Source organism: Marmota monax, unplaced genomic scaffold (genome assembly GCF_021218885.2).
Source record: "Marmota monax isolate L192 unplaced genomic scaffold, Marmota_monax_Labrador192_F-V1.1 WCK01_AAM20220418_F8-fsc00024, whole genome shotgun sequence".
NCBI classification, from domain to species: domain Eukaryota; kingdom Metazoa; phylum Chordata; class Mammalia; order Rodentia; family Sciuridae; genus Marmota; species Marmota monax.
In genome coordinates, this window is record NW_026695224.1 from 6,999,653 (window position 1) to 7,015,457 (window position 15,805).

General features: G+C 40.4%; 1 pseudogene; it reads left to right on the plus strand.

The window, feature by feature from the left end:
- The first annotated feature begins 8,812 nt into the window (after positions 1–8,812).
- On the plus strand, positions 8,813–9,987 carry LOC124086387 (aldose reductase-related protein 2-like; annotated as a pseudogene).
- Positions 9,988–15,805: the final 5,818 nt, after the last annotated feature.

Below are 15,805 nucleotides of genomic sequence, written 5' to 3' on the forward strand. Positions count from 1 at the left end.
CTAGCAAAACTGTATCTCAAAAAAAATGTTTTTTTCAGAATAATAGCTATAACTTGAGAGTGTTGATATTTCTAAATAACTATCTTGAAAGACAAAATTCCTACTGATCTGTAAGTACTGCTTTGAATGTAGAAAATGGGTCTCATCATTTTAGACACATGTAATATTCTGAGTATATTACAGCTGCAAGATCTATTTTTTGCACTTAAGAAGTCCTTTTTAATTTCATTTAAAAAGTGCCTCTACTAGAAGGTACTTTCTGAAAGCCAAAAAATGAAGTCTTGGCAAGACTTATGAGTGAACATCACCAGAAACACCAACTGTTGCCACTGACCCCAAAACTATGGGCAGAGTCATTCTTGTTCACAGATTTTCTAGTAGAGGGAATAGAAATATTTTTTAAGCAATGACTTGAGGAAGGAACGAATGAATGAACACACAAGTGAATTTTGAGAAAATTAAAAGTTAAAGGATACCAGAGATATCTTCTGACCAACTGAGCCCCCTACTATCTTAAAAGGTAACCTGTCCCCACATCTCTTCCTTAACACCTGACATTCCACCATCAGAATTGGCAAACTACTGCCCGGAAGCCAAACTCAGCCCACTTCCTGCTTGTAAATAAAGTTTTATTGAAACACATACACACCATTTGTTTGTTTACTGTCTGTGGTTGCTTTCATGTTATAACAGCAGGTTTGAGTATAGTTATCCCTCAGAGTTCATGGGGGATTGATTCCAGGAACCCTAGCAATTAACAAAATATGCAGATGTTCAGGTCCCTCACATAAAATTATGTATATTTGCATATAACCTATACACATTCCCCCATATACTTTTGGGGGAGATGAAGGATTGAGTCTCATTATATAGCTGGGGTCAATCTCAAAATTCTGGATTCAAGCAATCTCACCTCAACCTGCTGAGTAGCTAGGACTACAGGCAAACCTTGATATTCCTGGTTCTCTCATATATTTTAAGTCATTTCTAGATTACTTATAATATCTAATACAAGGTAAAAGCTATGTGAATAGTTGTATTGTTCTGTTGTGTCATAGTAGATAAGAAAAAAGTCTGTAATATTCAATACAGATGTAATTTTTTTCCAAATGTTCTCAATCCATGATTGGTTGAGTCTATAGATGCACAAACTACAGATACAGAAAACCAACTATACTTACAATAGAAACCCTGTGGCTTGCAAAGCTGAAAATCTCAGCTATTTTGAATAATGTTTCAATGAACAAGAAAATACGTGGAAACATAAAAATACATGGAACATGAAAATGAACATGGAAATACAGATATCTCTTCATGGAAATACAGATATGCCCACATTTTTCTCTTTTCTTCATGTAGATGTTTTCAGGTGTTAAATACCCCTCTTAGAACTGCTTTTGCTATATCCCATAGGTCTGCTATGTTGTTTTCATTTAAATATATTACAAAATATTTTTTAATTTCTCTTCTAATTTTTTTGATGATTTGTTAGTTGTTCAGGAGTATGTTGTTTAACTTGCACAATTTTTAAATTTTGTTATTGATTTCTAAAAGATATTTACTGTGATTTCCATCCTATTACATTTGTTAAAACTGGTTTTGTGACCTAACATCCTAAAGAATGTTCTATGCGCACTTGAGAAGAATGACTTCTGCTGCTAGTGGACAAAATATTCTATATATGTCTATTAGATCCATTTGATCTACAGTATAAACCAAGTCTAAAGTTTCCTTAATGATTTTTGATCTTGATGACTTATCTGTTGTTGAAACTGGGGTATTGAAGTCCTCCACTATTATCATATTAATGTCTGTCTCTCTTCAGATCTGTTAATATTTACTTTAGATTTTTTAGGTGCTCCAATGTTAGGTGCATATGTATTTACTAGTGTTATATCTCCTTCATAAATTGACCCCTTACTATTATATAATGATTTTCTTGGTCTCTTTTTTTTTAATTGTTGTTAACTTAGAGTCTACTTATCTGATACAAATATGGCTATCCCTCCTCTCTTCTGGTTTCCATTTGTGTATATTTTCCATCCCTTCATTTTCAGTTTATCTGTGTCCCTAAAGCTTAAGTGAGTCTCTTGCAGGTATTCTACAGAAGGGTATTTTTTTTTAATAAATCCATCAGCCACACTATGTCTTTGACTGGAGAATTTAATCCATTTATGTTCATAGTAAATACTACTGACATTTTGTTCATTGTTCTCTGGCTGTTTTGTTGATCCTTGGTTCCTTTTCCCTTTGTTACAGTCTTCCTTTGGAATTTGATGATTTTCTATAGTGACAGACTTTGATTCTCTCACTTCATCTTTTGTGTATCTGTTATAGGTGTTTACAGGTATTTATTTCATGATTACTACAAAGTTTCCATATAACAACTTTTAGAGTAGGGATGCAGCTCAAGGTAGAGTGCCTGCTCATGTATGAGGTCCTGGGTGAAATCCTCAGCACTTAAATAAATAAATAAACATTCATTCTATTTGAAGCTGAAAACTACTGCATTTGATGGAACATCACCTCTTCCAGGCTTCCCCTTTACCCATGAGGAAATTCAAGGACTTTTGCTGGGTGGCGTGTGGCAGAAGCTCAAGCTCTGGTGAGGGCACAGCTTCATGACCTCTGTGCAGTTCCAAGTGCTAAGGACAGTATAAGTGAATATTGCAGGAGTCCTCAGTAGCAAAGGCTGTGAGTATCCCCAGTGGCAGCAAGGGTTGTTGGAGCTTGGAGTGGCAAAGAACTATGGGATCCTTCTGATCTTTGAGGGATGTCATGGCCAAGGGGATCTCTCCCGGCTCAAGGTCTAGCTCATGAATACACTCCTAGTGGCAGCTGCACCAGTGTCTGTGGAGTAGCCACAGAGTTCAGGTAGGGCACAGTTAGCACACAGCAGCAGTGGTTCTGGTGTTGAGGGGTGGGCACACATGGAGTAGCAGTCACATCTCCAGAGTCTAGAGTTTGCACAGGTTTGGGGGAAGTTGGTGGCCCTAGCCCCAGGTTTGCACAACACCACCTCCTTTGGGGATAGGAAGTACAGCAGCATCTTCCTCTGCAGGAGGTTTGTGGCAGTAGTGGCTACTCGTTAGCTCATGGCACAAGCTGCTGGAGTCCCTGGAGGAGCAGGCTGCTGGAGTTCCTGCTGAAGAACACTAAGGAGGCCTCTGCCATGAAAGCTATAGAGAGCCTACGACTGCTGTGGGGACTGCTGAGGTCCTCAGTGACAAGGCTGCCAGGGTCCTCTGCAGAGCAGACCACTGGGACCCACAGTGGCACCTGCTAAGTGACTAACACTATGGCTCCTGCCCTTCTTCTTTGTTGCCCCCTCATCCCACACTAGACACCTCAGCCAATATCCTCAACAATCCTTTCTGTGCAATTATTCTCCCTTTTTTTCTCCATTGTGTTGTTTTTAATTCATAATAGGACCCTCAGACCCTTCAAGGGCTATCGCTGTCTAAATGCTGTTGGGGAGAGGAACATGGAGAATGGTATCAATTCCTCCACTGTATTGCTCCATCATCTCTGCTTTCTTGTTTTTTTCCCCAAGAGACTGAGTCTCACTATGCTTCCAAGACTGGAACGCAGTAGCCATCATAGGAAAAATCCCAGTACTCATACTTGGTGTAGACACCAAACTGACCTAGTGCACTACAGCCTCAAACTCCTGGGATCAAGAGATTCTCCTGCCTCGGCCTCCCAAGTAGCTGGGAATACAAGCATGAGCCACTGTGCCCAGCTATCACCTCTGCATTAAGTTGTGCTCTTTTAAAGTGTCCTTGGAAATGGATGCTACTAGTTACACCTCAGTGTGAATTAGATTATCCCCAGGGGCACTTACCTGTATTACAAGTTAAAATTCTACAGAGAACTTGAAGATGTTTGTATGTCAGGAAGAACATCTCAGAGTGGAAAATGAGCAGAAAACTGGGGAAAAAAATGGAAGAATGGTAAATAGGCATTATTTATTTTGCAGTTCTGAATGACTTCTGATCAAAACGAAATTAAGGCCAATGACTAAAGAGAGTCAAGCTTTGAATAGCAAGAGTGTCAGACTTCAGAATCAAACCCAAATAGTTCTCTTTTTCAGTTAAGAGAAAACTCAATATTCTGATTTCTCTTCCATGTAACAGGAACCTCTGCTTTCAGACATGCCAATTTGCTTCCATTTCTCTTGTGGTCCAAAGAGTTAGAGAAATTGTTTTAGATTGTACCCATCCCAAGTTATGCACTTCTGATTTTTTTTTTCTCAACTGACCTCATTTAGCAGGGTGGAAGGCAGTAATTCCTAGTCTATTAAGACTTCAATAAAATCATCCATTTCTAGTTAACTGGAATAGTATTCACATTTAGACCTGCATATTAATTGGCTGATAACTAGATGATAAAGCTGCTTTTCTCTGCAGGTGTACCAATCAATTTCAATGAAACAGAAAAAATGAGTTCTTTTCTTGTTGCATCTGAAATTAAAAAGTGATTTATATTTTCTAATAAAGTGGTTTTCATTGATCTCCTTCTGAAAATGTATGGTTTCATTTGCACTCTTTTAAATTATAATAGTTTCCGTTTGTAAAAGAATGATTTTCCAATATCATTTCTGGCTTCCAATTGATGATTAACTTTAATATGGATTTGAAAGGGTATGTTTGGGGGTATTAAGAGCCTCCATCCCCTCTCAAAAGGAAAAAAAAAAACTTCTACTTTTAATGACCAGAATATCCTCAAACTACAAAGTTCTTTTCCTAAACACAATATTGTCAAAGGAAGTTATGTTTTCCCCCAAGAAATCCATTTTTCTATTTCACAAGTTTCCTTTTGTCATAGAATTTTATGCCTGTGCCAATTGTTTTCCATTTCTGTTGTGTCAGCCTGGCTATAGGGCATATGTGGAAAGGAGACTTTGTTTTTCCTCCCTCCCCCTACCCCCACAGCAAATTCTTACTTGGAGATGCTCACAGAATCCTGTTGTTATCCACTGAATTCTGGCAATGTAGAACTTGGCAGAGCAATTGCATTTCACTTTAATTTAGTATTATGGTCTTCTGAGCCATGATGATTAAGCAGCCATGAAAGGAAACTATATTTCTAACATGGGATGGAAAATCACAGAGTCCAAGGATGGTGTTGAGGGATCACAGCCATCTCACTTCTCTGTTACCCAGAGGCACCTGCTTTCACACCCAGGCTGCAAACAGGTGTTGAGTGGCATCAAGAGCCTGTGGGCATCAGACCTCATTGAAAACAGGTACTACAGACTTTGTCTGCCTAACTACACAGGAGATAAATGTGAGCCGAGGAAGGAATCGATGGACGCGGATGGATAGATGAAGGGATGGATGGACGGATGGATGATGAATGAGTGCATGAATTTATAGAAAGACCATTTGCAGCTCTTATGCAAAGATTACATTTGAGATGTGTCTTAAGTGCCTTCTACAAAAAGGTATTCCTTTCCCTCCTTGGCTCATAGAGCCTGAATAGTCCCTACTAGTCCCAGGTGTTTTGTCGGGATTAAGTAATGCCGCCCTCTAAATTATTTTTTTAATGGTTTTTGAAGGAACAAGACCAGGATGGCTAATACCACAGCTCATCACCTGCCTTCCCATATATTTGGAAAATGTGGACCACATAATGACAGTGGGCTTGGCAGCAGACCTGGGAACATGGTAATGGGTTGAGGAAAGTGGTGGAGTGGGCAGGTCATGATAAAAAAGCACCTCTCTACTCCGCAGGGGAGCCTGTTTCTAGTCCCACACCCAAGTACAATACTTCCCAAGGCTATGGCCCAGCCTCTTTTCCTCCTTTGAACTCCTCTCACCCCAAGCCGAGAATTGAACTCAAGGCTTTGCACGTGCTGGGCAAGTGCTATGCCACTGAGCTAAATCCTCAAACCCCTCCTTTTAACTTTCAAAGGATAATTGTCAACCAACCAGGGCAGAGGACTGATGACTTCTCTTTCCGCTTTTGCAAGAAGGAGCTGAGGGTGTAACTTGGTGCTAGCCCACTTGCCTAGCACGTGTGAGGCTTTAGGTTCGATCACCAGTATTGGGGAGGGATGGGATTATGTTGAAGACTAAGTTAGACAGTACATGGAAAATCTGTGGCATAGAGAAGATGCTCAATGAACCCTCCTTTTTATTTTTACATTTTTCACAGTCCTGGGAATTGAACTCAGGGCTTCACACATACTAGGCAAGCCCTCTACCACTAAGCTACATCCTCAGTCCTATTTATTTTTATTTTGAGGTAGTCTGGCTAAATTGCCCAGGCTGGCCTTGAACTTGCAATTTTCCTGCCTCAACTTCCCAAATTGCTGGGATTACAGGCATGGGCCACCATATTCAGAGAACATAATTTCACTTCTGTGCTTATTTTGTAGTGGAGGACACCAAAGTTTGAGGAAGATGACTTGTTCTTCCAAGGCCACACCAACTTAAAGGACAGAACCAATATTTCAACCCAAATATATGTGACTCTCCAAAGTCCACACTCCAAATTCTAATCTGCCTCTTTCTTTGAGCTACTATTAAAAATAAATACTTCGGGCTGGGGCTAGAGCTCAGTTGGAAGGCTCTGGGTTCAATCCCCAGCACCACAAAAATAAATAAATAAATACTTGATGATTCCAGCAACTCAGGAGGTTGAGGCAGGAGGATCCCAAGTTCAAGGCTAACCTCAGCAACTTAGCAAGGCCCTAATCAACTTAGTGAGACACTGTCTCAAAAAATAAAAAGGACTATGGAAGTAGTTCAGTGGTTAAGCACCCCTGGCTTCAACCCCCAGGACAAGTAAATAAATACAAATTTATGTACACACATACATACTTGGAGCTGGGCATGTGGTCCACGCCTATAATCGCAGCAGCTCAGCAGACTAAGGTAAGAACATCACAAGTTCAAGGCCAGCCTCAGCAATTTAGAAAAAACCTGGAGATGTAACTCAATGGCCTAATGCCCCTGGTTCAATCCCCAGTACCACTAAATAAATGAACACTTGGAGCTAGGGATGTAGGTCAATGGTAGAGCACTTGCCTAGCATGCTCAAGGTCCTGGGTTAGATCCCCAGCACCATAAAAAAATTAAATTAAATTAAAAAACAACAAGGAAAAAAAGACAAAAGAAAAGAAAAGAGAGAGAGAGAAGAAAAGTTAATTAAGGAAACTTCACTGGATATTTCATGATGTTAAGAAATGATTATTAGGCTGTCTCTCCCTCTAGAGATGGCCCACATTCTCCCTTGAATGTGTATTATTTATGTTATCCCAAAATCTTCTCACTCTCAAGGTAGCTCACATTCTCCCTTTCCTAAATAATGTCTCTGATTTCCTAAATAAACCTTTGTCTGCATCTCTGAGGAAAAAAAAAAGAAGAAGAAGAAGAAGAAAAAGGAGGAGGAAGAGGAGGAGGAGAAGAAGAAGAAGAAAGAATAATGAGTATCTCTTGGTTGAAGCTAATAATATGCATTTTTTCCCCACAGATCCAGGGATCACACCTAGGGCCTCAGTATGATAAGGCTATACTCTACCATGGCATTTTTCCTTAAACACAAGAGCCATACTGATGAATTTGGGGTTGTGGCTCAGAGGAAAAGCACTTGCCTAGCATGCATGAGACACTGTGTTTGATCCTTAGCACCACATAAAAATAAAATAAAGGTATTGTATCCACCTATAACTGAAAAATAATTAAAAAAAAAAAAGAATTTGTAGTTGAAATTACATGAGAACTGAACTTGGCTTTGCAAGAACTCAATGTGGAGGGAAAGTGGAGATCCATGACTGGCCTGTGTTCATGATTCCTAAGGCTGATGTGAAATGCCAAAAGTCTCTCAACTTTTGTACAAATCTGAAAAAAAATTTACAATAAGAAATTTGTCTAAATAAATAAAAAGAAAAACAGAACTAATTTTCAAAATGAGGCTGGTGGTATAGCTCAATAGTAGAGTGTATGCTTAGCATGGACCAGGGAAAAGGCCCTGGGTTCAAACCCTACCACCATAAAATAAAAATGCAAAATAAAAACAATGGATGGATGTAAAACTGTGTGCATATACTAAAAAACATTGACTTCAAAAGACCAAATTTCACAGTGTACAAATTATATCTGTGAATTTTTTAGTGATATTAAAAAAGATGCTAAAATAGGTTAAATTGCAGCATATTACTTTTTTTTTCCTAATTTGTTGTCTAATGCTTCTTTTCTTCTTTTTCCTTGAAGTACTGGGGACTGAACTCCAGATCTTACACATACAAGGCAAGAACCCTACCCTGCCCTGAGCTGCATCCCCAGACCTTTCTAAAATTTTATTTTGAGACAGGGTCTCACTAAATTTCTTAGGCTGGCCTTGAACTTGTGATCCTCCTGCCTCAGACTCCCAAGTACCTGGGACAACAGGCATGTTGTTTATATAACACTTCTTAGTAAATTTTTTTTTTTTTTTGGTGCGGGGGGAATACCAGGGGTTGAACTCAGGAGGACTCAACCACTGAGCCACATCCCCAGCCCTATTTTGTATTTTATTTAGAGACAGGATCTCACTAAGTTGCTTAGCACTCCACTTTTGTTGAGGCTGGCTTTGAACTCATGATCCTCCTGCCTCAGCCTCCCTAGCCACTGGGATTACAGAGCTCTTAGTAGATTCTTTTTAATAAGTGGGCATACACACACTTGGGGAAAAAAGAAAATGAAACCAACCAACTGACATCTGTCCTTTTCTAGCCTATCTCATGAGTTTTAAACTAAATTTGGGTAACCAAATGCTTTCACACAATCTTCTAGGATGTTTTCTCAGTACCATTTCTACACCAACCATGGCCATCCATGTGGAGCCCAGCACCATAGCCCAGATATCCATTTTGGGTCTGAGCACCTGGAAGTCTCCCAAGGAGAAGTCAAAGAAGCTATGAAGGTAGCCATTGATGCCATTGATGACTATTAGAACAAGAATGAGGTAAGAAGAGAAGATTCAAGAGAAGGTGGCAATGCAGAAGGACCTCTTTACTGTTAGCAAGTTGTACTTTTTCTTTTTTTTTTTTTTTTTGGTACCAGGGATGATTGAACCCAGAGGCTCTTAATCACTGAGTTACATCTCCAACCTTTTTGTTTTTTATTTTGAGACAGGGTCTCAGTGAGTTGCTGAGGCTGCTTTGAACTTTCTATCCTCCTGCCTCAGCCTCCCAAGCCACTGGGATTACAGGAGTGAGCCACTGTGCCCACCTGTGGTGCACCTTCTTTGAATGAAGCCTTTGGAAGGAAGCCTATCAGAAGACCCTCAAAGAAAGAAGACCTTCCAGGAACTGAAACTAGACTATCTGGACACCTATTTTTATTCACTGGCCACAGGGACTTCAGTCTGGGAAGGAGTCATTCCCCAAAGACGATAAAGGCAATAGCCTCACCAGTAAATTAACATTCTTGGATGCCTGGGAGGTCATGGAGGAGCTGGTGGGCAAGGGGTTGATGAAAGCCCTTGACATCTCCAATTTCAACCACTTCCATATTGAAAGGATCTTGAACTCAAATATAAACCAGGGACTAATCAAGTCAAATGTCACCCGTACCTCCCCCAGAAGAAAATGATCCAGTACCTCTTCAAGGGCATCACTGTCACAGCCTACAGCCCCCTGGGATCTCCAGATAGAACTTAGGCCAAGCCAGAAGACCCTTCACTACAGGAGGACCCCAAGATTAAGGACAGTGCTGTAAAGCACACACAAAAAAAAATCCCCAGCCCAGGGCTGGGGCTGTAGCTCAGCGGCAGAGCTCCTGCCTAGCATGTGTGAGGCACTGGGTTTGATCCTCAGCACCACATAAAAATAAACAAATAAAATACAGGTTTTCTGTCATCTAAAACTACAAAAAAAATAATAATTTTTTTAAATCCTCAGTCCAGGTTCTGATCCAGTTTCAGATCCAGAGGAACGTGGTGGTGATCCCCAACATCTATGCATGGTCAAGAACTTGCAGGTCTTTAACTTCTGATTGAATGATGGGGAGAGGGTGAGCCAGCCTCATTTTCAACAGAAACTTACGGGCCTGTGTCCTGGCTGATGTCTCTTTGATAGAATATCCTCCAAGACCAAATACTGAAGTTGAATCTCCTGATATTACCTGGGGAACTCTTCCTCTTCACTGAAGTGGAACTCTCCCCCAGGTCCTGTTTTAACCAAGCTTGTATGAAATTGTACTGTGTCTGACCTTGTAAATCAGAATCTAAGCAAGTTTGGGATTTTTTTAAATTGGTGCATTATAATTATACATAGTGAGATTCACTATGCCCTAATCTTGCATGGCATGTAATATAACTTCATCTCCTTCCCGTTCCTTCTCCTCCTCCCTCCCGCTAGGCAAGGTTTTATTCGGATCCATATGTTGAAACAGGATGAGACTATCACAGGAAAGTATGACTCAGTTGAGCAAATGACAGTTTCTTCCACTTACTTGAGTTAAACAGTAGGAACTCTGCTAACACTGAGGATGCAAAGAATCAAAAATAATAAAATTTTTTAAAAAAAATTTTAAGGGCTGGGGTTGTGGCTCAGAGGTAGAGCGCTCGCCAGTGTGCATGAGGCACTGGGTTCAATCCTCAGCACCACATAAAAATAAAATAAAGATATTGTGTCCACCTATAACTAAAAAATATTTTTTCTCCTTGAAACTGGGGGGTCGAACCCAGGGCTTTGTGAATGCAAGGCAGATGCCTTGCCACTGAGCTACATCCCAGCCCTAAAACATAATTTAAAAAAAAAAAAAAAAACAACCTGGCACAGTGGTGAACATCTGTAATGTGTATGGTGAAGCCCTTGGTTCTATCCCCAGCACATGTGCATGCGCACACACACACACCCAAAAAAAAAAATTAAATGACAAAAGCAAATGAAATTGCAAAAAGAACATTGTCCTCTTCCCTGTGTGGGAGGAGCTGGAGGTGCTCACCGTGCAGTCCTTGTGATTGTGTGAAGTAAAGTGAGGCCAGGAGGAGAAATGTCCTGTGTATGTGGCCTCAGCCTCTAAAAGAGCCATACCCAGGCCCAGTGAGAGAAGCCAGCTGCTCTAAAGACGGATCTGGCCTCTGGTTTAGCCTCCCAGACCCTGCTGCTATCCTTAATGTCCCCCAAGGGTCCTGTGTTAAAGGCTTAATCCCCAGGGTGGAGCTATTAGGAGATGAAGAGGACCTTGAGAAGAAGGAGCCTGTAGGAGGCCCTAAGGTCGTTGGGGTGTGTACCTGAGGATTGTGGGACCGGCTCCTACTCTCTCTTTTTGCTTCATGGCCATAAGGTGATCAGTTTACTCAAACACACACTCCTGTCATTGCCATCTGGCACCCCATCAGAGCCCTAAAGCAGTATGCGTCTGCCCAATCATGGAGTGAAGACTTTGAAACCATGAGCCAAAATAAATCTTTTCTCTTTATAGAAGGATTACCTTAACAGACACTTACAGAAGAAGAAATACAATCCATCAACAAACATGAAAAAGTGTTCATCACTTCTAGCAATTAGAGAATGCAAATCAAAACTACTCTAAGATTTCATCTCACTCCTGGCAGAATGGCAATTATCAAAAATACAAGCAAAAGAAAATGTGGTGTATATAGTCGGTGGAATATTACTCAGCTTTAAAAAAGAATGAAATTATGGATTTGCTAGTAAATCAATGGAATCAGAGAATATCATACTAAGAAAAATAAGCTTATAATCCCCCAAAACCAAAGGCCAAATGTTTTCTCTAATATGCAGATGCTAATTCTCAGTAAGACAAAGGGCACTAGATAAGACTAGAGGGAAGGGAAGGGAGAGGAGGAGGGGTGAGGGGAGGGGATGTGGGGATAGGAAAGATAGTAGAACAAAATAGACATTATTACTTTATATATATATGACACTGCATGACCAATATGATTCTACAACATGTGCACTCAGAAAAATGAGAAATTATATCCCATCTATGTATGATATATCAAAGCACATAAATGCATTCTAGTATCATGTATAACTAATTAAAACAAATTAAAATATATATATAAAAGGAATACAAGCAATAATAAGTGTTTTCTTTTTCTGTTTATTTATTTTATAGTGGAATGCATTTTGACATATGGTACACAAATAGAGCACAATTTCTCCTTCCTGCAGGGTGCAGAGTCACTCCTGTGCTGTAATTATCCATGTATAAAGGGTAATAATATCTGTCTCATTCTATCATCCTTCCCATCCCCACAACCCCACCCCTCCTCCTCACTCCCCTCTACACAAACCAAAGTCCCTTCATTCAATACAAGAAATAGTAAGCAAGGATGTGGGGGGAAAGGTATACTCACACATTGCTGGTGGGACTGCAAATTGGTGCAAACACTATGGAAAGCAGTATGAAGATACCTCAGAGAACTTGGAATGGATCTACCATTTGAATCAGCTATCCCACTCCTCCATTTATACAAAAATAAAAAATAAAATCAGCATACTACAGTGATACAGCCTCATCAATGTTTATAGCAACTCAATTCACAATAGCTAAACTATTAAACCAAACTAGATGCCCTTCAACAGATGAATGCATAAAGAAAATGTGGTTCATATACACGACAAAATATTACTCAGCCTTAAAGAAGAATGAAATTATGGCATTTGCAGGTAAATGGATGGAACTAGAAAATATCATGCTAAGTGAAATAAACCAATCCCCAAAAAAACAAAAGCCAAATATCTTCTCTGATAAGCAGATACTGACCCACGGTGGGGTGGGGGGGATAGGGAAGAATGAAGGAACTTTGGTTTGTATAGAGGGGAGTGAGGGGAGGGTGGGGCTGTGGGGATGGGAAGGATGATAGAATGAGACAGACATTATTACCCTATGCACATGGATGATTACAGAACAGGAGTGACTCTGCACCCTGCACAGCCAGAGGAAGGAGAAATTGTGCTCCGTTTGTGTGCAATATGTCAAAATGCATTCCACTATAAAATAAATAAATTAATAAATATATAGAAAAAGGAAAAAAAAAAGGGATAATTTCTCAGGTGCATTGTTACAGTGATAGAGGCCTAAAGGTGTAGCTCAGTGGCAGAGCACTTACCTAACACACACCAAGCCCTGTGTTCAATCCCAAGTACTGAAGGAGAAAAAAGAGATAGAACAAAACAGAGAAAAAGGGTCATTATAGTAATAGAAACCTCATATACCTACCAGAGTTTAGGCCAGAGTTTTCATGACCCCTGACCCACGATTGCCCTTACTCTCAAGAAAAGACCAAAAGCACAACACACAGCCTAAAAAGCCCAGCACCGGGGCTGGAGTTGTGGCTCAGTGGTAGAGCACTTGCCTAGCACATGCGAGGCCCTGGGTTAGATCCTCAGCACCACATAAAAATAAATAATTAAAGATATTGTGTCCAACTAAAAAATAAATATTAAAAAAAAATCCTAGCATAGCAGCCAGAGGCATAGCTCAGTGGTAGAAAGAAGTCCAGCCTGAGCCGGGCATAGTGTCACACACCTGTAGTCATGGGTATTTGGGAGACTCAGGAAGGAGGATGGCAAGGTCAAGGCCAGTGTTTTCATCAGCTTTTTGCCACTGTGGCCAAAAGACCTGACAAGAACAATTAGAGGAGGATAAGTTTATTGGGGGGCTCACAGTTTGAGAGGTCTCAGTCCACAGACGACCAGCTTCCTTCCTTAGGCTCGAGGTGAAGCAGAACATCATGGTAGAAAAGTGTGGTGGAGGAGAGTGGTTCAGGACATAGAGAGAGACTTGTCCTCTCACCAAGGACAAAATATATACCCCAAACGCATGCTCCAATGACCTACCTCCTCCAACCACACCTTACCTGCCTACAGTACCATTCAGGGGACTAATCCACTGATTGGGTTAAGGACCTCATAAACCAATCATTTCACCTCTAAGCCATCTTGTACTGTCTCACACATGAGCTTTTGGGGGACACCTCACATCTAAACCATAACAGCAATTCAGCAAGACCCTGTCTCAAAATGAAATAGAAAGGGTTGGGATTATAGCTCAGTGGTACAGAGCTGGCCTAGTTGTACAAGGTCATTGATTCCCACTACTGAGAAGAAAAAGGAAAAAAAAGCCAAACATGACGTTACCTCTGACTACCTCTCCAGCTTAATCTCACACCTATGCTGCTCTCTCTCTCTCTCTCTCTCGCTCTCTCTCTCTCTCGCTCTCTCTCTCTCTCCTTCAGAACACTGACTTTCTTCTCCTACTAGTTAGATGTCCTTCTATGACAAGGCCTTTGTGCATGCTAACTCCTCAACCTGACTTATTTATTCATCCTTGAGATGTTTTTTCTTTTCTTTCTTTCTTTCTTTTTTCTTTGGGGCGGGGGGGGTGGGGGAGGCCTGCTGGAGGTTGAACCCCGGGCCACATGCATGCTAGGCATGTGCTCTACCACTGTGCAATGTGCAATACCCCCAATCCCCAACCTTGAGATCTCAGCTCATGCAAAGACTCTCTCAGAACAAGCTTTGCTGAAGTCCCAGAGAAAAACTCCCTATTATTGGTTTCAAAGCATTTGTCACAGTGGGAATTCCACATTTACTAATTTAATTTTTGCATCAGTGTCCTGACTAGGCTACAAGCTCCATGAACAATAGACTATGTCTCTCTTTGCTGGCCACTGGATTCCCCAGGACCCCTACAAAGCCTAGTATATAGTAGGCACACATTTGTCATTTTGTCAAGATAAAAATAAAAAAGAAACTGATGAAAGAAGAATGAAGAGATGGATCAATAAAATTGCCAAGGCCACTGACTCATGCAATTATTATTTGTTAAGAACATAAAAGCAAGGTGCAATGGCGCACACCTGTAATCCCAGCAGCTCAGGAAGCTGAGGCAGGAGGATTACGAGTTTAAAGTCAGTCTCAGCAACTTAGCAATGCCCTAAGCAACTTAGCGAGATCCTGTCTCTAAATAAAATATAAAAGAGGTTGGGGATGTGGCTCAGTGGTTAAGACCCTCTGGGTCCAATCTCCAATACAGAAAAAAAAAAAAAAAAAGAGGGACTGAGATTGTGGCTCAGCAGTAGAGCGCTCGCCTAGCACGGGCGGGACCTCAGCACCACATAAAAAAAAATAAAGGTGCACAATTTTTTTGATATGTTTTTGTATCCAATTTGCCAGAATTTTATTGAAGATTTTTGCATCTAGGTTCATTAGAGATATTGGTCTGTAGTTTTCTTTCTTTGAGGTGTCTTTGTCTGGTTTCGGAATCAGGGTGATGTTGGCATCATAGAATGAATTTGGAAGAGCTCCCTCTTTTTCTATTTCCTGAAATAACTTGAAAAGTATTGGTATTAATTCTTCTTTAAAGGTTTTGTAAAACTCTGCTGTATACCCATCCGGTCCTGGGCTTTTCTTGGTTGGTAGTCTTTTGATTGCTTCTTCTATTTCATCCATTGATATTGGTCTGTTCAAATTGTGTGTATCCTCCTGACTCAGTCTGGGCAAATCATATGACTTAAGAAATTTATCGATGTCTTCACTATCTTCAATTTTATTGGAATATAGGGTTTCAAAATAATTCCTAATTATCTTCTGTATTTCTGTAGTATCTGTTGTGATGTTGCCTTTTTCATCCCGTATGTTAGTAATTTGAGTTCTCTCTCTTCTTCTCTTCGTTAGCATGGCTAAGGGTCTGTCGATCTTATTTATTTTTTCGAAGAACCAACTTTTAGTTTTGTCAATTTTTTCAATAGTTTCTTTTGTTTCCATTTCGTTGATTTCCGCTCTGATTTTAATTATTTCTTGCCTTCTGCAACATTTGCTGTTGTTTTGCTCTTCCTT